Below are 26,771 nucleotides of genomic sequence, written 5' to 3' on the forward strand. Positions count from 1 at the left end.
GCGTGAGTTATAACTTCGGTTCTCCTTTTGTTGTTTACGAATGAGTTTTTCACGTTCGCGGCGCCCGCGGACCACAGTTCGACACACCTGCTCCACCATTCTGCGGCGGCGTTATATTTATTGTGCTCATTTTATGTATATTGTGAGCGAATAGTACGCATTTGGCAACTTATCGCGCCTAATGTTAGGCGATTTTTCTCAGCGACGGGACTTGCGTAGGGATGATGTTTTTATTATAAAGACGTGACGGAATATTTGCGGATGCGAGGAAATGTGCGTCTGGGATGTACGTCATATACGTCAGTCGTTTACGTTTGAATGCCGCTGTTATTTGTCGACTGCTTTATTGAGGTTTACTGTTATGACTGACTTTAATATTTTTCTTTTGGCAGCTTCAATCTGTTAGAATACGGTTTTAATTTTAGAGCAATATTTTAAAAGAGATACCTACCTACAAATTGTGTACTCGAACCTTTTTTAGTTTTCGGAACTGAGCTCAACTAGCGCATTCATTAATTTGGAAATGTTTATTTACCGAGGTATATTTAATTTACTTGATTTATCTAATTGCTGGTCAGTCACTATTAATACAAATGAGAACATTACTACTGACAGTGTAGGTTTAAATAAAATGAAATGATTTTTACAAACAAACGTAACGTTTGTAGATTTAATATATTATTATATATATTATATTAATATATTTTAATATATTATTCATGTCGTTCTTGTTTGTGTCTGAAAATTAAACAAAAATATAGGTATTTACCCACATGAAGAGGGGTTGTTACTCGCAAAACGATATCTAACATGTGTTTACGAGTATTTCCTTCCATCCCCGCCAGCGTTTGCAAATTTACTCTACAATAACATGTTGTGACACCTATAAAACGATCTCACAAGACGCGTGTAAACTTTCTGCTGCGACTGGCGTTGGCTTTCTGTCGCAAGTCGCAATGCGATTACTCGCGCTTCGCCGGCACCCGCACAGTCACTGCACAGTGGACGGTGTCGAAATAAGTTTTAATGGTTGTCGGCTCTTACCGGCCGCAAAGTTACGTGGGTTTAAAGTCCCGCATGCGGGCCCGACGTGCCCGACCCCGAGTTTTATTGCTTCAAAGTGGAACGCAAAAGTAATAGCATTTAAACGGGCTTACTAAAAATTTGTTTGACTTTGTGTTCTGTGGAACTCAGTAGTTAAACTAGGCGCCCGCCACTCACTTATGGCGGTATGTTATTTAATTGCCGCCATTGCCGGTATTATTGTAAATGGGTGTTGTTCGAATTTGAATTAGCAGCTAGCAGGAATTTCCCCGACATGACAGGAGTTTTAATAATTTGTCAGCAGTACGGCAAAATTGGAAAATGACAGGGTTTGTTTATAAGTAAATAAAATAGCTACTACAGAATACACAACTAAAGATTTTTGAAAAACAAAAGGACTGTGTAGTATATATTTTTAGGTTTTCCGGCAGAATTTGTTAAATTTTGGATGCGATGCTATTCAAGAATGTTTACAAATCAAAGATTTCGTTTACAAATTAGAAATTTTGCTAGGACTTGAAATTAAAATTAAGGTAAATTCAAATCAGTTTTTACCATAGTATCGCTAATGATATACGAAACTTTATTCTAAAAAACACATAAAGATAAAAACCCAAAGTGAGGTTTGTTAAATCTTAATATTTTATTGATAAACAGCTAAATATTTCTAATGTTAAAATTTTGTTGTTATCTGTGTATCTCGGTGGTTGGCACCACCATATGAGTGCGAGTGCGTGCATATACAACTATATAGTCCCGGAGAAAAACGCCCATGCAAACGCGGACCTGGGGTCCGATTCAGATATAACAACTTGTAACGGTTTTATTCCGGTTTTGATACGACCCTGAAATTTTGACCTTGCATCTCACGCTATTTGAGGTCGTATTAAATAAAAATAAAATAAAATGCGTTTATTATCAGACAACTTATATGTCCATTAATCCAAGAGCTCACTCTTTATGAAGTTGTATTTTTTAACCCACGCTTTTCAGCGTAGGTCTCACAAATAGCTATTAATTTACGCAAACCCCCAATCGTGGGTCCTAACAGCACCATGTCGTCTGCTTATGTTATTAAAACAAACTCCGTCCACATGACATCCAACCAACATAGGTGCTGCTGATGAGGTGATGTATGATCAAGTATAGTATTTATTACGGAATAGCTATAAAACTGGCTATTACAATTATTATATGTAAAACTGTTACCTTATTTACTCATCTGCTTTCGTCTTTTGGATATTAGAAAATTTCATTATTTATTTCTAGAAACTGATAATTAACCCTACATAGCATAATACACCGGCATTTTGAACGTTCCGTCATTGTAAACCGAACTGAGCGTTCGGCAAAAGCTCTTCAATCTGGTGTCGCGGGGCGAGGTAATTCGAATCGGGGCGGGGCGGTGCGTGGCCGTTCTGTATGATAATACTATTACTTAACTGTGTATTAAAATAAGATCAAAACCGTAACTAGTTGTTACATCTGAATCGGGATTCTGGGTATTTTTTACATTATAATTCCGTAATTATTTTTCGCATAAATTAATAAACGTTAACAGAATATTTAGATTTTTTTGTCGGTCTAGTCCGTGCAACTGCGTGAAAACAATGAAACAATGAAAGGGTCCAGATAAAAAAACGACATCAGTATTTATTAAAATTTAATCAGAATAAAATAATATACATTTATTTACGTCACATGATGGTAGATTACATAAGAGTGTATAAAAGGAGCGGACTAAAAAAGAAACTCAGCGTAATGCCACGGCTAGCCGCAGCGTAATGCCTCGGCTGGCCGCAGCGCTGATTTTCGGTAGGGACCTAGCTTATAACTAACTTAAGACTAACATTAAAGTAACAACAAACAAACAATGAAAGAAAAAACAAAACAACAAAAACAACAAACAAATAATGAGACAAAAAAGGCAATAAATTTATTTCTATTTAGTTCGGATAATTTCGGATCTCCTCATCCTAATCTATTTGCAACCATACAATTAAAAGCTTCGATTAACATAATTAATTATCCCTACGCTATGCCCTGATTTACGATACTCATCAAGTCATCAGGAATAATTTGAGCATTATCGATTCGATTTGACGGCACGTCTGTCATCCCGTTTACACGGGCACGGATGGGGCCTGATTGGGCTCTCATTTGGGCCGATTGTGCCTCACGAATACATAATTGTACGCCGCGCCGGTGTCATTAAGATAATCTGTGCGGCGTGCCTGCCATGTTATGTGCTCATTGATCGGAGCTGTGGACAGTTGAAGAGGAAATACGATAAGTACGAAGACAGTCTACTTATATTTTTGTGACATTCAAATATTGCCGTTCAAAGTCCCTTACTTATTTAGCGACCTCCTACTCCTCCTAGCCTAGTTGGTAGTGACCTAGCCTAAGAAGCAGGGGGTACCGGGTTCAAATTCTGGTAAAAACATTTATTTGTGCGTAATATTTATTCCTGAGTTATATATGTTATGTATGTATCTAAGTATGTAGTTTGGTGCTGCGTCGATCTGAGTAAGATTGCCCCCAAAATATTTGTTTATTTTATTTATTTAGGTACTTATTTTATCATACGGTGATTTATTCCCTGATCCCTATAAGACAGGTTTACCTAATTTATTCCTAGGCTGGGCTGTCTAACAATATAATACTATGTAATAAGCTGCATTTTTGATACATTAATAAATCATTTTTTTATACATACGCAGCGTAGTTTTTATATGTACTTATTTATCTATTATTTAAGTCTTAGGGCCAGTTGCACCAACCACAATTAACAGACTGATTAACGTCAAGCAGCAGAGAACTATGAAACTTTCCATACAATAAAATTTAGCGAACGGTAAAACGCTGACAGACGGTTTGGTGCAACCGACCCTCAGTATGTTTATGTCACAGTGAAAACATAAGGAAGAAAATAAAGCTTACAGATGCTCTTCCATCAAAGCCTACGCCTCAAATGGCAATGGGCAGGGCATATAGCTAAAGACAGAACCAGACACCAGGACAGGTATGATACTAGGTACAAAGACAGAAGATGGACACTAGAATCTACAAAATGGACAGGGCCAGCAGGGAGAAGACATAAGGGCAAACCAAAAAGAAAATGGACGGAAGACATCATCTCGGTAGCAGGCTAAGAATGGTTAAAGACAGCCCAAGATGGAGATAGAGAAAGTGTGAGGAGGCTTTTACCATACCACATCCCTTACAATAAAAAGCTTTTTTTTTTTTTTTACTAGCCTAATTTAGTGTCCCACTGCTGGGAAAAGGCCTCCCCTCGTTTACTCCACTCGACCCTGTCGTTTGTAGTGTCCCGCCAATCCGGATAAAATGCGTCTAAGTCGTCCCGCCATCTCCTTTTCGGCCTGCCTGCACCCCGGCCAGCACCATCTATGGTGTTCCGTGGGTCCCACTCGGTAACCATTTTGGCCCACCTTTCAGGGTGCATGCGGCAGACATGCCCGTAATTCCCACCGTAAAACGAGCAATGTAAAGCCAAACAGTTCAATAAACCTCCGAAACAAAATTGTAACAAAATAGAAAATGGACGGAAGACATCATCTCGGTAGCAGGCACAGAATGGTTAAAGACAGCCCAAGATGGAGACAAATAGAGAAAGTGTGAGGAGGCTTTTACCATACTACATCCCTTACAATAAAAAGCTTTTTTTATTATTATATGTTTATGTCACTAGTATTTCTGTTTCATATTGTACGTAATTTTACCTAATAAAATATTTAATTATATGAAATTCCGAGCTCAAAAATGCAACCCTGCAACCTCACTGTACGCTACACATTCCCACCGTGAAACGAGCAATGTAAAGCCAAACAGTTCAATAAACCTCCGAAACAAAATTGTAACAAAATATGGCGGCGCATACATTGGTAACGACTTTAGGGGCTCGTAACTAGTGCTTGGTGCATCCAAACGAAATAAAAAAGGCACTGAGCGGAATTTTGAAAGCCCCCATTGAGCCCGTGCCAAATCGGCGGCATGCGTGCTTTCATCTCGCTGCAATTGAAATGTGTCGTGTTGGAACTCTTGTTTGCTGACTTTGATATGTGGACATTTGTTAGTTTGTGGAATAGAAATATGCAGTTAAAGAATAAGATAAAGAATTATGAATTAGCAGTGGATGTCATTCATCAAAATGACAATATTGGGTCCATTTAGTACTTGTAAAGTCAAGTTCATAAATATGTATACATTTTTTCATCTTATTGCAATGGATTATTGCTGGACAATGGCTTTCAAAATGCAAGAATATCACGTTAGGTTTAGATTGAGCAATTTTTATTTCCTTAATTTTATTGTATGGAATGTGCAAGAAAGTTGTTAATGTAAATGGGCCTTTAAGGTGAACACGTGGAAACAGATGAATGAAACAAAACACGTGGACCCAGGGACCCATTTCTCGAACGGTATTAGACTATTAATATTAGCCTACGAACTGTCAAATACTATGGGTTGCCATGGCAACACACTAGTAATATTATTCTAATACCGTTCGAGAAATGGGCCCCTGGAATGAATTATTTCAATTGAGTGTCAGACTGGTCTGGCCTATAGTGGGCAGTGACCCTGCCTGTGAAGCCGATGGTCCTGGGTTCGAATCCCGGTAAGGGCATTTATTTGTGTGATGAGCACAGATATTTGTTCCTGAGTCTTAGGTGTTTTTTATGTATTTATATACATATTTGTATATTATATAATATCGTTGTCTGAGTACCCGCAACACAAGCCTTCTTGAGCTTACTGTTATAATTTATTTATTTATTAGCTGACGAACAGTCAAAACGTATAGGTTTCCATAACAACACACAACACACTAATGACATTAAATATTAGTCTAATAATTAATGTTCGAGGAATAAGCCTACCAAACTGTATATATATCGTGCGTGTGACTGGAAATGTGGGTGGGTGGAAGTTCTATGTAATTACTAATTAATAGTTATAAATTGACATTTAGTTTATTCCAATCAAAAATAAATGGGTTATTACATAATATTTCACAGGAGTTTTACCAAAAATAGTTTTTACCTGACACCATTTCAAGCCAATTTGGCTCAATTAAATTCGTGCCAATGCCCGTGTTTACGTTTAGGGCTATTAAGGTGTAATAACAGGCCACGGCGGCGGAAGCCAACATTTCTCATAAACACCAATCAAGCATAGGTACTCCTATATCTGGAAACATATCCAGCAACAAAAAATTAATGATTTTATGTTATAGGACGAAAAATCGTCAGCTATACTATGTCGACATAATAATTATATGGTGGTAATGATTAATGGTGGTAGGTAATACATATTTATAGTCATACTTCATAGAAGCTATTTAGTAATAGGGTAGGTATGGGACTAAGTCCCGGAGGGAGACAGAAGGACAGTGCGAAACATGTATCCCTTGTTTGACTTCCGAGTCTTCAGACCTGCTAGCATGAGTTGCGCTAGCGCGCGCGCAACTCTAGACATCTAGCGCGCTGCGCGACTTCAAGTATGAACTCGCGCACATAAACGCAACTCATGCTAGCAGTAGTCAGAAGTGTCAGAACCCTAAAAACATCGCTCGACAGCATCATAAATATCTCCACGCGTACTTCGGCTTATTATTGTGAATATTAATTTTATTTTTATTTTATTCTTAAGAATTTGAATGACTTGTAAAATGTATTTTATTTTTACCAATAAAAGATCTGTATCTGTATCTGTATATAAGCCTTAGGGAATAAAGTACAATAATGTATAGTGCTAGCTATTACCTCATCTCTTATTCGTTAAAAACCGGCCAAGTGCGAGTCGGGCTCGCGCACCGAGGGTTCCGTACTTTTTAGTATTTGTTGTTATAGCGGCAACAGAAATACATCATCTGTTTCAACTGTCTAGCTATCGCGGTTCATGAGGTACAGCCTGGTGACAGACAGACAGACGGACAGCGGAGTCCCGTTTTTACCCTTTGGGTACGGAACCCTAAAAATTACCTGGGAATTCATAAGTAAATTAGTTGCCACAGATCTCGAAACCTCACTTATAATTTGTTAGCCAACGTGTAGAAGGTAATGAAAATTCAGGAATATTACACCCTCGCCTGGCCAGTAATTTACATCTATTAATACATGTTATGTATGACCTAGAAGAAAACGAAAATAATAATTATTAAGAATAATATTTTACGTAGGTACTCGAGAATAGCCCAATTAATATTAATTCGTTTGTTTCACAAGTACGAGCATGTTAGAACATTAAAATTTAGGTCAATATCAGGTTGAATCGTAGAACCAAAATTGCCAAATACCCCGGTTATTGTGCGTTTACGGATGTCAAGTAATTTCTTCTACTAAGTTATACTTATTATAAATATGAATTTATGAATGTTATGTCTTCAAATTTGCTGCTGCTGTTAATAAAGATAAAAAATAAAATTAAAGTCATTTATTGTCGCAGTAAGTATACAAAAAAAAACAGTAAAAAACAGTAGTAGGTACAAGCTTAAATTACAGCAATAGCAGTATTATTATACAAGTAGGAACTAACTATATATACATATATGACATTTAGAATTATAATTAACAATATTATAAATGCTAGTGCGACAATAGGCTCGGGACTCAGCTTGTGCCGCGAGTCTGGCGACTGCACAGCGCTGTTTTTCAGCCCGCACAATAGGGGCTTTGCTTTTTAAGAAAGATAAAACTTAAATAGCTAGATAAGAATGACCGACTCTAGGTATTTGTTTTAAATTTGACATATTTGAATTATAACTTATTACCTGGATCTGGGATCTTTTTATCCTAGGCCCTAGGGGAGAAATATTATATTTACGACACATTTTCTTCCAAATAACACTTTAAATTGTGATTAAGAAGAATACAATTTCAATCAATAAGGTGACATTCCGAACTCGATGGTGGAATTCTATAGAATAAAATACTTTCCGCTTTTTCTCTTTCGTCATCCGACAACATTGCGAGGGTGATAAAATGAATGCTTTTCACCCTAAATATATTGGTCGAACCCAAGGACGGGGGTAATTCAATTAAATAAGTTCTTATTCGCCGTAACGTAACGATTTCCAAGTCGATTGCTCAGAGACCGATTGTTTTGACGGATAATTGCATGAATGTATTGGGGATTCGTGCGCGGGTAATAGATACGCCGATTAAGTGGTCCCGGTCAAACCTAAAATCCATTTAATTTCATTATAACACGAGAAATTTTAGTGACTACGGAAGGTGGAATTACCTGGAGACAAGATTTTGAAATAATTAATGAGGTAAAGTATAAGCTGTGTCTACTGTAGAATACCTTATAATTAAGAACTCATTTTATCTAAAAATGTCACACTTCATGTTATATTTTAAACCTCAATTCATATAAAATGTTACAAGTTGTTTAAGCTATAAAAGGTTGTGTCACCATAGTAACAAAAAAATTATGGAGGGTTATGAATAGCTAATGAAATTTTTCAATATGACAAAGTCTCCTTGTTAAAAATAAACTTACCATCCACATGTCAACATTTCCAACTCAATACAAAGAATGGTTAAATAAAGGCCATGCACGAGAATACACAAAAAACATCTTCCTTTTATTTAAACTCGGGAGCGTTACTTAGCTTTGACAAAAGAGTTTTTCGACATTTTTATCCTTTCGCTGAGACAGCCATATATCATAAGCAGTATGCGAACATTACTGTGCGGAAACTCCCGCGGGCCTACAGGAGAGATTGCCTGAGGACGGGTAAATCGAAGGTTCGGCCTAACCAGCATAAGATGGCCGCGCGTAAAAATTCGCGCCCTCGGAATAGGTAAACATTTTGGAAATTTTATATTATTTTTATTCACATCCACATGCTCTGTTGAACCTGATAGGAGAAAACGTAAAATTTCACGTACAGTAAACTTTAATGACCTTCAGCCTTACCACGACTGCCTTAACAGTGTCAAACTGACATATTCGCTAACGTCTGCGTAACTTACTTTCTATACATCTCGCTCCCACTAATAAGCGAGTGCGAGTGAGATGCATAGAAAGTCAGTTACGCACACGCTAGCGAACATGTCCGTGTCAAACTGGTGGTAGCCGTACTGAAAGGAATAGAAGTAAATTATTCTTTATTCTTCTATTAAAAATCGTACACCTTGAACGATAGTAGTGCGTTCGAAACATCGCCCAATGTCAGTGAGTGCAGGGAGCAAAACCCCAAAGCAGGGCTGATTTTCGATCAGTATTGAACTACCAGGAACGTAGCGCTCGCTACGTTCACGACTCACGACATACAAATCGCCCTTGCTACGTACGAAGCTTAGCTTTCGTGGAAAAGAGAGAAGTTTTATTATATTTATGTATATATAGTGTGAGTAACATAACTCACGACAGTTTAAATTAGGTTTGAAAAAGCTTATCGCAAATCTTGAGAAGGCTCGAGAGGACATAACAGTATATGGGAGAGCTCTCCAATTATACAAACATGGTTGATGGATACCAGCATGAATCTCGAGACACCATTACACTAGTCTGTTAAAAAACTCTAGTCGCGCAACCAGTCGGAACACAGGCCAGGAAAGGTCGAAGTTTCCGTCCCGGGCCGAGAGGGACCTTTATTACGACTTTATTACACACAATGAAAATCATATTTACGGAGACAGAAGAAGACATAATAAATACATGTGTGAACACTGTGAACTACGAGCGCGTTTCGTACGTTGTCCTAATTCAGCGACATTCACTCGTTTCATTCATTTTATTTGTGCATGCTGATTTACGCGGTTTAATACAGTCGCCATTAGATACATCGGAGCGGTGGTGCTCACAAATATCTGAACACTCCTCTCTGTTTTCAAGGCGCTAGAGCGCGTCACCAGATATTTTTGAGCACCTCGAACGCTTCAATATATATCTGATGGCGACTGTACCGGCCGGATAAAAATACAACTGGGCACATGTTTCTTCATGTTTTCAGGCTTGTTTTTAAAGGAAATAGGCGCACATGTACGTGTTTTTTCATTGGTAACAAAAATTGCTATCCGAAAAATCCTCGGGTTCTAATCAGCCGATGTGTATAAGAAACATGAAATATCCAATAACTTTTTCGCGATTTTCGGGTTGGATCCGTAAAAAGGTCGTTCAGTATGGCCGCATAATATGGCCATAGTGCACTGCTGCATTTAAGCTGTGACGTATAGCTGAATAACTGGTTTCTTTTATATTATACGCAACATTGTTATAACGTTTTTATTTGAGTTATAAAATATATATACATGAACTTTTTTCATAAAAAGTGTTTTTTCTTTGTTTGTAACTCTTAAAATATACATTGTTTTTATAAATAATGTATTAACGAATCATAATATATTTAATAACCTTTCGTCTGATGTAGCACACGTGGATATATGACTCATGGTATAGTTATAATTTAGATTTTGCAAATTTCGGCAGCTGTCACATGTATGACGCCATTATTTGTCACTCAGGCACTATAGAGATTGTCTCCCAGCAGTTTTATGATCCTTTTTATATTGCTAAAAACATACTAGAAGCTTATGCGGATTATCCTGAAAATGACCAATTTCGATTTTTTTAACTTTAATGCATTTGTTCTAGCAAATACCTACATTTTGATGCACAATTTTCACATTTTTGGTCTGATTTTGATTATTTTGATATCAGTGTATGGCTTGAGACATCAGCTTTAATTTTGTAGTACATTGCTTTAACGTCCGACTTTTGGTTTGGTTGAAAAACCCAAATAATCGTTTTTTTTTTCATCATTTTGATTTATTTTTAAATTTCTCTTAAACTATTGTATATTTTGGTACATAGTGTATTAGTGAAATATATAATATTTTATTGGCTTCGTTAAATACCCCACACGTGTATGTGCAATGCATAGTTTGGGTGCAGAGGAATATTCGCAACGAGGCGGGAGTCATTTTGATGACGTCATTCCGCTGAAGTAGATGGCCGGCGCCGCTGTCTCCCGGCAGTTTTGGAGACCCAGTACCATGCCCAACAGCATACTAAAATTTGGTAGCGGTTTCCGGATCTGAACTATCTCTTCGACCGTTGCCCATAAGGCATAGTACTACCAGACGCTGAATAAAATTCGGTATAAAAGCGGCATTTAATACACATTGTCAAACAAAAAACAGTTTAAAATATATTAAATTGGATTAAGCATAATATGCATGTATAAATATATGCAGAGCCTTCACTGAAATGCAGGATAAGGGTAACTTAAACTGCGATAAAGCAACAAATAATCCTTCATAACATAACATTAGCGCGGATAGAGAGGTTAGACGCCGCCGTGACAGCGTCGTTTGCGAGCGCCTTCTGAAGGCAACACAGACATGTTCATGTACATAATATAAAGATCACGCAAACGGACTGGCATCACGTACCATCGACCACGCTCTATAACAGCGCATCTTAGCTTTACAGGGACATCAGTTATCCGCGACCAGTGTTCAGTTACCTGCGTCGAAACGTAGGAAATAAAGATAACAATTAACAAAATAACTAAATTCACGATAGATCCGGTATAAATATGTTTTAATAAGCGCTCACTAGATTTGTAGTGTGGTTTGAAGTAAGTAACACGTATTACCTAATACGGTTGAGTTTTCATTCTTCTTATTTCGTGTCGATGTACCCTTTAACAATAAGAAGAAGATTGCTGTTAGTTTTATACGGAGATAATGCATAATTTAACACACATTTGGCCATTACAACTTTTAAGTATATTTGACAAGTCATATACATTTTATTTGCAAAGACCTGATCCCTAGAAGGTTTCATAAATAGTTACCTTGTGAAAATATTTAGATCAGTACGGTTTCACTCACTATTATTTCTGATCTAAATATTTTGAAATACTTATGTCTCACGATAGTTTAAGTTCGATTTGAGTTACCTTGTGTATCTACACATAAACAAACTCATATACTTAACAGGTTTCCACTCCAATACCCATCTTTTTAGACAGCACCGTCTCTACCAACCTAAAATTGAGTCTATTATTTAGATATGTCTGCGAAGGCGCCTTTCACCGGCATAATGTAATATTCCTCTCAGCCCCTGCGACAGGTACGCTCTCCAGAATTCTCGCTATGAAAAATGCGCCTTCACAGTTACATACCTAATGCAGGAATGTGTCACGCGGCAATAGACGCGCCGACACGAATACAGTGCCGGGATTCTTTGTGTTTGTAATAAGCAGCGACTATGCCAGATGCGAGCGCCCGGCTGAGATTTCATATAACACCGTGTACGGACTGAGCGACAAATGGGCCCAATGTGAAGTTTTGGCTCCATCAGTGTTCATGATTCCGCTAATGTATAAAGACGGCACAGATAATAACCGTCAATTATCCTTCAACATTAATTACCATTTTAACCGCGTTATAGTCCCCTTATGGGAACATAGTTCAACTTTTTGCATGTTGTTAGGCATTATTAGGACCCCAAAACTGCCGGGAGACCATCTACTTTAGCGTAATGACGTAATTAAAATGGCTTCCGCCTCGGGTGACAATATTGTCACTGTCTCTGTTTTACGATTCGCGTCGCTTTATTTTGCTTGTTGCTCGGTTAGAACAAGAACTTAGGATAGTCTTTTACATATCTAACGCAGGCCGCAGCGTACTACGTAGGCGAACAACACACGAACGCGAAGCGAAGCGATGTGGCGCGAGGTGAATCAATCCTTTGATAGTTTTGATAACTATAGAAGTGTCCTACGTGGGCGATCTCGTTGCGAACGCGAACGCCATACGCCCGCCGCGCCGCGCAGCTTCGCTTCGCGTTCGGGAGTTATTCGCTTACGTAAGAAGCTGCGTAAGACAGCCTGTCACTGAAGTTACACGTCCTATATGGTTGTGTAGGTAAATGGATAGTATCAATTGCATAAAACACAACTTACGCAGGACTTGTTATAAAATAAGCTGATTTCCAAATGAAATGGAGTATAACACTTTAAACTCTCGCGTTTTGTACACATAAAATTAATGTCATTAATAGGTCGACCGCGATTAAATTTCATTATTTTACTTTTTTTCCGACGTTTCAGCAAGGTTGCACTAGCTGTGGTCCTGCTTACATATATAAGAGCATGTTCAGACATTATTGAGCACCTTAGCCGTCCCTATATGTCCGACGGCTACTGTACCAATTCCATTAACTCTATCGTTGATTCCTGATTATAATAGTTTCACCAGTCATTATTAAACGTGAAACTATATTATTTACATCGGCCATAATTCACTCAGCGAGGCCCTTATCACATTATTCATGCGTGTAACCATGCGAAAGTATCGAATATTATTTATTCAAAGCGATATGTGCCGCGGATCGTGTGAACATACAGCTGCTATCGAATGGTACCTACGTAGTTAAAACGTAAACACGCAAGCTTCGCATGTACTCGTAGAACGGTAAATAATAAAGACTTGAAATTGCGTTTTTAAGATGGTTATTATACTTATTACACTGATCCGGTTTCGGGATTTGGCGTCATCGTAAGTGTGATAAAGAATTATTGAAGATTAGCCATCGCTTCCCGATGGCTGACGATATTTTAATGCGATGACTATATTTTTTTTACGTGTTTAGGTGGATGCCGTTCCTCAGCCGACCAAAGGAGCGGCAGCTGACGTTCACGAAGCTTGTCAAGCTGGCCCGCGGACTAAGAGTATCTCGAAGATTACGGTAAAATGGCGTCACATTAGCGACTTCTCATTTCCATTAATGTCATAATCAAAGCGCCTTACGAACATCCCTAAGGCGCTTTGATTTACGCTTAATATCACAATGTCATTTATTTTAACTCTGTCAGCGAGCGCACTAGGCAGCGCTCCGGACCTAAATGATACTTAATAACGCTTTTCAAAATATCAGAGACCATGCTAATTATAGTCACCTACAACAATGACGAACAAAAATTTTTTGGTGGAAATCGACACTCTTTATTATTTACTTATCTGTGTTTGTGTACCAGGTATTATATTAAACCGCCTTAGTAGACCCCCGACAACCTATTATCTTAGGGCCGATACGGTGTAAAAGCAATGAAGTTCCGCGCAAGAATAGCCAAGTAGAATGGTTTTCAAACATTACCTATTTCTTGATAATGATCGACATCGCTAACGATCATTCGGTTTTGCTTTTCATACTCACTTTCTTCATTTTAGTACTTTATTATATAGGTCGTCCATGAACTATAACGGTTCGTAAGACAGTTGCGCGATGGTTCCCTACTCGATCAGTTTTAGACGTTCTTTTTTTTTCGTCTGTTTAGGTACTGAGCATAATAAAATAACCAGTTCCACAAAGCCAAATTTTCAACCTCACTATAATTAACCATATTATCTTATATTACCCTAATACATGATGTATTTTGCCTTGTTAAACAAGACTACTGCGAACTAACTACAAAAAAAAATATTAAAAGAAACTACCTACTACACTAACTACTTACTACCTACTTACACAAAAATTGTAACTTGCAACTACTCGATTGTGTTAGGGACCCACTGACTATCAGTCTGCCGGACGATATCGGCCTGTCAGCTAAAACAAAAATTTGACAGTTCCGAACAACTGACAGGCCGAGATCGTCCGACGGACTAATAGTCAGTGGGCCCCTTTACACCAGCCAACAGGTCGGTTTGTAACAATACAATCGGTTTTAGGATATCGATCAAAATGTATGTCTTTATTACATAAGTTCAGTATTTTTTGAATTACTCTTTGAGTTCGGCAAATAATTTTTTTCAGTGTAAAAAGTCTATTACATAGAACAGTCTGAAATCTAATCAACCGACTGAAAGTAAACACAGACAGCCTTTTTTATGATAATGGGGATAGCCCCAGTAAACACTTATAACCTTCATAATAATATTCTGTTCGCAATGGGCAGACCTTGAAAAAACATCCCCTATTTTCACATGTAGAAAGGAATACTAATGGGAACTAACTAGAAGGACTTACTAATTGGTTCAGTAGTCTCTTTGTCCACACTAAACAAAGCAAGTTCGCTAAAAGCATAAATCAGACTTTCGCTGTTTATAAAAAGAAAACCCAAAATTAAATCAAAAAATCACTAGGTATAATAAGTACACTATGAATAATAAACGCTGAAAAGCCTAAAATTTCTTTTGTTTGCACACTCCTCCTTTTGTGATAGCCTATTAAAGATTTAATTAAAATATTCTGCCGAGCTTTGTCTACTTTTGAGTGGAAATGGGTCATCTTTCAAAACTTTTCTCTTCATAACCCGCTCAATTTCATCTTTTGTTTTTCATAATAAAGTATTTTATCGCCGGAGTAATAAGATGTTCTGCTTAAAGGGGCCCACTGACTATCAGTTCGCCGGACGATATCGGCCTGTCAGTTAGAACAAAAATTTTACAGTTCCGAACAACGTCCGGCGGACTGAGAGTCAGTGGGCCCCTTAACTCATAATGTGATTGTGACGGGTTCCCCTCATCTGGCAGAATATTATTTGTCAGAAATACATTTCGCATAACACGTTACGCAGAAAACTTTTAGTCGAATGATACTTTCGCATAAATATATACTTGCCATAATAGTCATTTCGCATAATATTCATTTGGCAGAATTTTGTAAGTGGGTTTTCTGCAAATTAATATTATGCAAAAAGACATTCTCAAAGTAATATTATGCGAAAAAGCAGTATGCGAAAGGTAATTCTGCCAAACGATATTTTTGCCAAGTAAAATTATGCAATACAAAAATATGTCAAAAAACTTTCTGCAACACAATAGGGAACCGATTGTGACATGATGAAAAGAAAGCTTTCTTTTTTTAATTTTCGCAACATGAGAGCATTACTGCTCTGCTAAGCCAATTATTTAGTGATATCGCAAATCAAAATGGAATGCAAACATGTAGGTACCTTAAATTCCTTAAAAATTGAAAGTCAATTTTTAAATTCATCGACCAAATAGGTACCGCAATGTAACGAAAATCGCATGCAAATTCTTGAACCGTCTAAATTGGGCTTTAAAGTAGGTTTACCTAAGAATATCCAATGAACCAATCGATCAAATATGAAGACATATTTGTGTCTTAACTGTATAAGTGTTAGTAAGTATTAAGTTAAGTTTTTTAAAGGGAAGGCCGTAACGTCCGATATCTGTTGGATTCGCGGCAATCTGTAGCTAGATCTTGTGTAATATTTATGTACGTAAGTATTCGATATTCGATTGGTGATGCATATAATTTAATAACAAGACAATTTCATAACATACAATTATTGACACAACTAAATTACCGAACACCGATCGCCTATTAAATTATTTAACAGGCGATCGGTGTTCAGTAATTTAGCTGTCACGATAGTTAAAAATTTGTTTCTGAATATTCGGCAACTTTTCGGTATTCGGCCTGTTCGGCGACTTTGCCGAATATTCGGTATTCGGCCGAATACCAAATATCTGTTGCACCTACCTAAAAAAACTTAAACAATAAAAATAACCAAAAACTAGGTACATTTAATATTTAAAATGTATTCTTGGAAAGTTGTTAAATACGAAGACCCTTTTTTGAACCTTTGTTGATTACAAAATATTTTATTTTTATCATGGGTCTGATTTAATTTGCTCTAACTACATTCGTAAATTCTGTTCAACAAAAAATATATGTTAGCAAACGTTGTACTTTGTTAGCGAACAATTTTCATAATAATTGTGACTCAAAATGTTCGCATGTCATGCCGAATATTCGGCGATTCGGCCGAGAGAGGGGCCGAATATTCGGTATTCGGCCAAAACCACTATTCGGGGCATCTCTAACTAGGATATTACATATTTTCGCCTTACCCATACGCAAGCTTGTAAAAAACGAAATCGGCAAACAGTTTCAGCGGCGATTGCAAGCTCAACGTGATCGCGGTCGTTGAGTCCAATACATACCTCATTCCGTACGAGAGTAAGGCACGAGTGCGTCCAAATTGCGAAGCGTATCGGTTTCGTAATCACAGCACTGAGAACCGTTCATTGCGATAGAGATGGGTTGCTTCCGGTTTTCCGGCTTGGAAAACGGATTCTAGAATGAAAAGTTGTTTATTTCAGTAACTTGGAGTAAGTAGGTATAAGTGTTTGATCCATTGACGTAATATGTATACACTAGAGGCGGCCTCTCGAAGAAAATGTTTCCGCATCTCAACGAAGTGCATGCACTTCATGCTACTGACTAGCTGCGCTTATTCTTTAGCTTAGTGAGAGTCGTCAAACGCAAAAAATGGCGGACACCTCGCGGACACAATTTGTTCTCGACAGCTTGTCTATATGTCAGTGGTTTGATCGAGCTGGAGAAACAACGCCTAATGATAATAGCGGTATGTTGTATACACAGGTGTGTAACGAATTATGATTATTTATTTATTATTAATATTGTCTTCGGTTACCGCGATAGTTACTCATGAAATAAAACTATGAAAACGGATTATATCGCGTATATTGAATTTATAATACATCCCGACGTTTCGAACTCTTTACAGCGTTCGTGGTCAACGGGTGACTGAGGAAAAATTACAAAATGCAAAAATACCCACATACTAAAATAATGAACAATCATAGACTACAAACTTTAAGGCTGGTTGTACATGCAAAATCGGTTCATAAGGCTAGTTATACACTATAATTATTTTTCAAGTAAAGATATATATATATACGCGATAAAAATAAACTATGCCGGCTCCAACCCTACACCACGGACCCGAGAAGATTTAATTCCCTCCTAAATTGTAGGAGGGTATCCCAATATGGGACCGGCAACAAACTCGGCGGGACACATCTTTTCAAAACATCAGAATGTCCAGCATCATCCAACACTACGGTCTCACAGTCTATGTCTCGCTTGCTCCTTTATCAGGTGGACTACAGGATCCCAAGCTGGTGGTAGAGAAAAGCCATTTTCCCTATTAAAGTTTGGATATTTCTTAATCTCAATGGCCTCGCGCAGCATTCTGGGTATGTAACGCTTCTCCTTGGCAAGAACCAGAGGCTTATCAAACTTGATTGAGTGATTGGCTTTATCCATGACATGCTCACAGACAGCAGACCTAGGTCGACGGATTTATTATTAATTTACCTACAGAAAAAAAAATCAAGACCGGAATATATTTGTGATGAACACATGCTATTACCGAGATTCTATATTTTGTTCATCGCACTAATAATATACGAGTAGGTTTTGAGAATAATGAACAAAACTGAGAAAAAATACTTTATATGTGCTTGCGAGTTGCTTGGTTATTATAGATAGGCTGAGATATCGGTTGCAATTTTCTGCCTGGCTGTACAGAAGACCATTGTCAACCTCAATTCTCCGCTTAACGTGGTATCTTGACGACGGTACTATTGGGAGAAAGCCAGGCGAAGTCATGGAGGACCTGCAACGGTTGATACCAGCCTTGAAAGATGTAGGTTTAGAGGTGAACCCAACAAAGTGCGAGCTTTACGTGCGGGCCGTTATCGGGATCGCATTTATACAATTTGGAGTCTTTATTGCCTGGGGTTAAAATGATCGATAAATCTGGGTTATCTTTGTTGGGGGCACCCATTTTTTATGACGGAGTCAGCGCTGCTGTACAGGTCAAAAAGGATGCTCTTGTTGCTATTCGCGACCATTTGTTCAATTTGTCATCCCATGTCGCCTTGACTCTGTTGCGGAACTGCTTTGCCACGCCTCGGATGACGTTCATCCTTAGGCCAGGATTACACTTGCAAGTTTTAATTACGTAAGTAGGGACACAGCTATACTACAGAATGAGATATGAATATCGTTATCTCATTCTAGCAAATAGCTTTGTCCCTACTTACGTAAGTAAAACTTACAAGTGTAATCCTGGAATTAGAACATCGCCAACGTGGAAATTTGTTAACGAGGCAAAGGATATCGATCGTGAGCTCAGGGTGACTTTGGAGATGGTGTTGAATGTGGAGCTGAGCAATACACAGTGGTTTCAGGCAGCTCTTCCCATAAGGTATGGTGGTTCAGGGATACGCGCGGTTGAGGGGTCCTACTAGTCGCATTTCTTGCGTAAGCTCACGGGCCTGCGAATATTGCTGCCCGCATGTTCCCCGAATATGGTGGCAATTTTCCGGTCCCGTACGTTTCTGATGCGCTTGCGAAGTGGTCGGACACTATCCCCGGCGACAAGCGGCCTGACAACCCAGCTATCCAAAAACAATGGGATGACATATTGAGCAAGCATGTTAACGATTCGCTATTGAGTAGTGCATCTGGGGGTTGGCTTCGCACGCCTTAAAGCCCTTGAACGGGCTGAGTCTGGGGCATGGTTACATGCCTTGCCTTCGCCTCAGATTGGGACGCTCTTGGATAATGATTCGTTAAGAATTTCAGCGGCTCTTAGGTCGGGGGCAAGGGTATGTGAGGCTCATCGTTGCCGTTGCGGGATAATTGTTGAGGAAAATGGGCGCCACGGCTTTAGTTGCCAGAGGTGTGCTGGGCGGTTCCCGAGGCATCACTCGATTTACAAGATCGTGCGGCGGGCCTTGCTATTGGCTAATGTGCCGTGCGCTTTGGAAACACGGGGTTGAGTCGCACAGACTGTAAAAGGCCTGATGGACTGACTTTGATTCCATGGCAGAAGGGGCGCTGCCTTTTGTGGGATGCAACTTGTGTCAGCACTTACGCTGCATCCCATTTGAGGCAGACCCAAGTTGTGCTGGCTCAGCAGCGTATTCCGCGGCAAAGTCCAAGCACGCAAAGTACTCCGCGTTGGAATCCGCTTATGACTTTGTGCCGGTGGCTATTGAGACAGCGCGGGGCCTTGGGGTTCAGAGGCTCGCTGCTTTTTCAAGGAATTAGGGCGTCGTTTGCGAGAGAGGGGCTGCGATCCTCGCTCTGGGTTGTATCTAGATCAGCAAGTCTCCATTGCAGTTCAGCGGGAAAACGCAGCGGGAATAATGGGGACCTTTGAGCTGGGTACGATCCAGGGCGGGTTATTTTAGATTAATTTTTTATAATGTTTTGACCGGTGTGCTTTGGTAATTTTTTTGTTCTGATTTATAATATAATTGATAATTTAGTAGTGTGTAGTTAAAATATTGTTTTAGAATTAATTGTTCATTTTTGCTAAGTTTTTAGGTACTTATTATTGATTGTATTATTTTACACATTTTCATTTATGTATTTCTGACTTTTGTACTTATGAATAAATGATTTGAAATTTTCATTTTTTGTAAATATAAAAAGAATTTTTTGGAACGGTTCCGGAAAAATCCGCTCATCCCTAATCCCCGGCGTTTTGTATTGTTTTCGTACGTTGGGAACACGACGGTTTTTATTCGTGTTTACTATTTGCGGTGCACACACTCGGGCCTGCAGCACTTACACACGATGAATATTCAATATCGTTACATTGATATGTTTAAGCTGAGGAATTTATTTCGGGTTGTTTTGATGCGGCAAGTCACGCGGAAAATCAACAATGAATTCAACGTTGAATAGATTTATTATTCGAAAGTAAAGCTTAAATAAAACTATCGCTATATCCGTCCCTTTTTCAACTATCGAATAAAAAAGTTATAATATAGTAGCAAAGTCCAAAGACTTGCAATGTCAGGAACTGTACAAAATACTTAAAGGCACCTCGAGTATCTCTTGTTAATAAAAAAGGTACTTCCCTAGTTTTTTTACTGCAAAATTACATTGTTATTATTCTTCTCGCCCTAGCAACAGAAAATTTCGTTCCAAAAAAATTAGTTAAAACTTCTTAAAATTTAATTTGACCCAGTTTTTTACATTTCCGTTACATTAGGGAGGACATTCCATATAGCTTGAGAGGGCATAACGAATTAGGATTTGGACTGTGAACAAGCATTTTGCCAGACTTATATCGACCGGGATATGGACCATGATTACGTTTTGTATTGTTTTCGTTTTTGTATTGTTTTGTGTTGTTGTTACACTAACTAACCGTGATCATTCAAAACAAGCATTTTGCCAGTTAGACTTTTCATAAGACCGGTAATATAATAATTAGCCCTATTCCACTCGTTTGAAAGGCCGTACGGTTAAGGTATTGGACTTCTGTGTTGCATTGTACCTAGAAACAGTAAGAATAATATGAAAACCCTAGCGGCATTCATATAGATTGTCATTGTGACAAGACAAAATGTGGTACAGAAATCAAATTCCTGGACAGTACTTGTGTCCACTTTACTTATTTTACACAAAAGAGGACTTATGTTGGCCTCGTCACGTCACTGATATTGTTGTCCTGGCGTTTTTGCCTTGCCCCCCTAAATTCATTTATTTTATTTTCCGGCGGATGGCGCGCGTCTGTAGCGCGCTCGCTGGAGGAAACAAAGCCATTTCCGTGGGACGTAGACGGCGATCCGAGACGCGGGCCGGGCCAGTACAGACGAGCGGCAAGCGCGTCTTAGCCTAAGACGGAACGATTTCATAACCTGTGAGATTTTAACCTTTAGACCTGACTTTGTACTAGCCTAGGTACCTACATATTTATACCTATAGATATTTATCTAGTCATAGTTCCTTCCGACTAAGGAGGTTTTCAACTGGGACTATTGGCTTAGTTAACAACGCGGCTGTCATCGGAGCGAGCTGTCAAAAGAGCCTCTCGTGACAGTACTATTATTATTTTTATTAAGAGACCCTATAATTTAGCTGGACACTCTACAGTACCTTGTATAACCCAGAACAATTGACGGAGTTCCTTACGCCGTCGCGGGATACGGTGACTCGTTGCCCTAGTCCTCATTATGAATTCCACGATCAATTATCCGTTAACGCTCTAAAAAAATATACCTACGAGATTGTTTGCCTGAAGTAATGGCATTAAACACCTTACACTCATCTGAGAAATACATGCAGATGTAAAGTAGTCCGGTAGTCGGCGCGAGCATATCATTTATAGAAAAAGAGCAATCGTTTGCTGCCTTGCCATCACTTTTTGCAATAATTTTTGGTTGAAATTATTACATACCGTCAACCGAGGTGAACCAGGATAAATCCGGACAAGTGCGAGTAGGACTCGCCCACCGAGGGTTTCGTTTAGTATTTGTTGTTATACCGGCAACAGAAATACATCATCTGTGAAAATTTCAACTGTCTAGCTTTCACGGTTCATGAGATACAGCCTGGTGACAAACAGACGGACAGTGGAGCCTTAGTAATAGGGTCCCGTTTTTACCCTTTGGGTACAGAACACTAAAAACCGAGAAATACATTTACCTGTCTTTTTTTTAAATATTATACCCACACAAATTGTATTGTGCGAAATCTACTGTTATTTTCAATCGAATGATAGTATTGTTAAGTAGTTTTAAAGAAATTATCAGGTATACATATATGTGTTTCCCGGTTTATATTAGGGATATCCCCATTCACCCACCATCCCTATTGACCACGTACAAGTTTATGATATTTAACCTGCCAGTTGTAAGGTACTTACTCGCTAAAGTTTCAGCTCTAATTTTGTTACCTGAAACAAATAAACATTTATTTAAACTTCATGATTAAAATATACCGATGTAAATATTGGTGGAGTTTTAATACAATCAATCACCCTGCGGCTCTGTTGCGACGGCAACCATTTTTCACACAACGTCGAACATGACCTACGATAAAAGCCACAATTACAATAAAGACCATGGGCTATTAAATTTTAATAAGCTTTGGGGTAATCCAAAATAATTTGTCAACGTATCTGAGTTCAATAAAGAAAAATTGTTCTAATAATTACATTCGTAAAATATAAATGTCATTATCAGTGCATATACTGGAAAGCGTAGAGTTGTTATCTCTTAATTGTATGTGACAAATTACAGTTTAAATGTAGGTGAAATTAATATTCATTTTCATATGTGTCATGCTTTTCTAGAGACTAATTTGATCACTGTTTAACTAATTCACCGGTTCGGACATGAAATAGTTTAAATATTCTATTTTATTTACAATTGAGTCTATTATACTAGTATTAATTATTCATATTGTAGGCATGGTGATGGCGTGGTCAGATACCATTCACTTTGCTTAAAGAGGATTCCCCTTAGATCAATCAAAAGTGATCTCGCGATTTGCAATAACCTATACGTTCGTGAAGATCACACATAGCTGGTAAACCTGTGTTGGCTCTGCAAGCGATTGGAATTGGAATAAATACATAGCGAGCTACCTTTGACATGCTATTCGTATTTTTATGATCAAGAATTTTTATTCAAAGGTTGAACATTACGTTCTATTGAATTAATAATGTAGATAGCTGATAACCTGTATCCAATATTAGCCGTAAAACACACTATGAATTTGAAAAAACTAGTTGTCTAAATGGTCTTCAATATGAACGCGTTAAAATACTCTCATCAGGTAACAGTGAACTAGTAAGGCGTTTTTCATTACTTTAAGTGGTTTTATTAAAACCAGCTTATAGCCGATATGACAAAATAGAGCCAATTATAGAAATAAAAATGTTACTGATGATACTATAGATAGATTTAGTCATAAAATCGACGTCCCGTTCACGTATTTTGGTCCCATTATATGTAGTTGGTTCGTATTATTTGCTCCGCCATGTTTTTCAACCGCTCGTCTGTACACTGCTGGGCCGCGACGTCTCACACGCGTCGATTTACCATTCGGAGTGAATTTGACAGGCACAATGTTTATTACTTCCCATTTTCTGGCCTCTTTTGTAAGAATCTTTGTGTGGAAATAATTTATCTAATTTGGAACAAAGCGAAATATTCGAAGGCATATCACTCGAAATAATTCACTTACGTTCGCTCTTAAAATGCTTTAGATGTTTCGTAATGTTCTGATTCCCTTTGTTTGTTTTCGTATTTTTTCTGTATTGTAATTGCGTATACAATCTATCTTAAATTTAATATAGAATGCAGACATTGCACACATAATATTCTCAAATTACATATTTTATTAGGGTTAAAAATATATACTAAGTTAGTACCTATATTTACCTACCTACTACAATTCAACTTACACAGCCATTTTTAAATAAAAACGTTTCACATTAAAATATGACTTACTTAAACATAATACAGGATCATTTTTGACCTGTTAACTATATTATATTTTGAATATGTCATTAATTCATTATAATTATTATAGATCAGCAGTATAACACATTTTTGAAACTAAAAGTGGTACCTACTTTAGGAAAAAAAATACATTTTTATCCATCAATAACAACAACTATGGTCATTGCACTCGTTTGTTTCGATTCGTGCAAGACAACAAGGCAAGCACAATGCACTAGGAAGGGATTATAAAATTTTATAGCCAATCAGGGCATCGCAAACGCCTGCCGGGCGATTGTCGCCCCCCACCATCCCGACATCCCCGATAGTCAGGGGCCTTGATGACATAATTACGTGCGCATGCTTTCGTAATTAATAAAAATGGCGCAAGCTGATTATGATTACCTATTTGAGCTGCGAATACTATGAGATGGTACGGTATTACCTAACCTTGAGATCTCCGTGTCTCTTAATACCAAATAAATAAGACCTACCACCCGCGCGCTAGCGCAACTCGAGCCGCGTGCAAGACAAACTACCCTCTTTTTTATTTCTTAGTGGTAAAAGCGACAGCGAGATAAAGGGTGTCTCGCGCTACTTGATAACACTATGCCCCGCCTCCGAGCGTGTACTTTAGGGTGACCAAGCACGCGTTGAATATTCGGATTTCAAAATGTGGCTACAAATTGATAAATATAAAAATATAAAAAGATTTTTTGGGGACTTTTCGCAACTTATATTATGGTATGGCTGAACCCTGTATTATTAAAAGTTGTTTCGTTATAATCTTTTGACAATATTCTTTATCTAAACATGATTACGTACTAAACCTGTTTCAATATACACCCAGCTGCATGATTCCATGGTTACTTTAATAGTATTTTGCAGCTCGCTGTAACTATACAAGTAGGTAAACTCTTCTTGTAGTATAAGAAATACAGGGTGAAACAGAACGAACTACCTTTACGCAAACGGAGAATTGTTTAGGCTACGTACTTTATTTTTCACTTATTAATCACGTTAATACTTCTAACCGTTTGTGAGATACAGTTTGTTAAACATTTGTGCAAAAATCTGTGTTTCAACCCTAGCAAGTAGATCCGAAATTAATGACATGACATGTGTCAATTAAAAATGTAAATAACTTTGTAGGGTTGTCACTGATATAAACATATTTAATTTTAATTACTTTGTTTTACTCTTTAATCCAGCTTTGCGATTGTAATAACTTGATTGTAGATCACTTAGATAACACTGTCCTTTCAGCTCGGTCGCTAGAAATGTTCCACCCTGTATATTAAACAGATACCAACATAGTTCTAAAATTTTATATTTATCGGCTGTACTTACGCCAAAGAAGAAATACCAAAAAATCGACGAGGATGGGATTCGAACCCACGCGTGCAGAGCACATTGGATTAGCAGTCCAACGCCTTAACCTCTCGGCCACCTCGTCATGTCGATGGCGCGCGAAAGTACTGTTCACTTCTAATCGAGTGGTACGTCATCGGACATTATGTATGGAATCGGTATGTAAATATTCGATTGTTTACAAAAAAAAATATTTTACATCAAATGAACGTTCGCACTTCGCAGCAATATTTTTTTGCAAATGATTATGATTTATGATTATCATTATGTTATGTACGAATTATATTTATATACAGTGAAACTTGGTTAAGTGGGACCTGGATAAGTGAGAAACCTCCATAGCTGGGACTCATGGTGCGGTCCCGAAACTAGCACTAAATTACCTCCGTTAGCGAGAGGAAACAAATCTCTATAACAGGGATTAGTACTTTCGATTTTATAGTTATATTTACCTCTATAATTGACACAGAGAGGGTATTTTACCTCTTTTACTGTTTTAATTTGTTTTCTTTTATACCTCTGTATCTGAGATGACCTCAATTATAACCTCTTTAATTCGGAATATTGCAAATAAATTTCCGCACTTGTACCTAAATTATTTGTGTTTTAGTTTGGTTTAGCTAACGTCTGGACGTTAGTTTAGATAAAAAATATTTGGTAGGTTAAAATCTTGATTATTACTTATTTAAAAAACAGTCGGTGCGCGTTTACGAATGTGAAATGACATGCAAAGAAGTCTGTAGGTATCGAATTTAATGTAGCAGTTTCTATTTTTTGAATACTCATTAAAAATATATATATAATTCAGTCTCAATATTCCGAAGCAGTCTCGAACTCATAATTGCACCTCTATAACTGTAATAACTTATTTTGTCACCTCTATTAATGGTACCCTCTGTAAATGAGACAGATATTTATACCTGGCTATCTGAGACACTGGGTAAGTGGGATACCTCTTTAAGTGAGACAAATTTGCAGGTCCCTTGAAGTCCCAGTTATCCAGGTTTCAGCGTACCTATATATAAAATTCTAAAGCCATAAAAAATCCAATGTTTGTAATCAAATAGTTACCTTGCTTACCAAAACGAACGATTCCATTCCAAATTGCTTGTTGCTAGGCCTACTCGAATAAAGAATATTTTAAATCAAATTCTTGGTTCCCCGCAATACCATTTGACTTAATCTATTAACAAAACTTATTCTTTTTCCACCCCGGAGTCCAAACAACTACTTAGGCGTAATTGGGGTTTGGGGGTAAGTAATTCAACTCAGTAAAATATT

The 26,771-nt window shown here is 37.9% G+C and overlaps 1 protein-coding gene and 1 non-coding gene across 3 annotated transcripts in view; both read right to left on the bottom strand.

Annotated features, from left to right (window-relative positions):
* LOC134749004 (furin-like protease 2) overlaps window positions 1-26,771 on the bottom strand; it is a 332,697-nt gene that overhangs the window by 67,141 nt on the left and 238,785 nt on the right. The window lies entirely within an intron of this gene.
* Trnas-gcu (transfer RNA serine (anticodon GCU)) lies at window positions 25,494-25,575 on the bottom strand. The gene has a single exon. It is a non-coding gene; the product is annotated as a tRNA-Ser (tRNA).

The sequence above is a fragment of the Cydia strobilella genome, chromosome 17 (assembly GCF_947568885.1).
Source record: "Cydia strobilella chromosome 17, ilCydStro3.1, whole genome shotgun sequence".
Taxonomy (NCBI): Eukaryota; Metazoa; Arthropoda; class Insecta; order Lepidoptera; family Tortricidae; genus Cydia; species Cydia strobilella.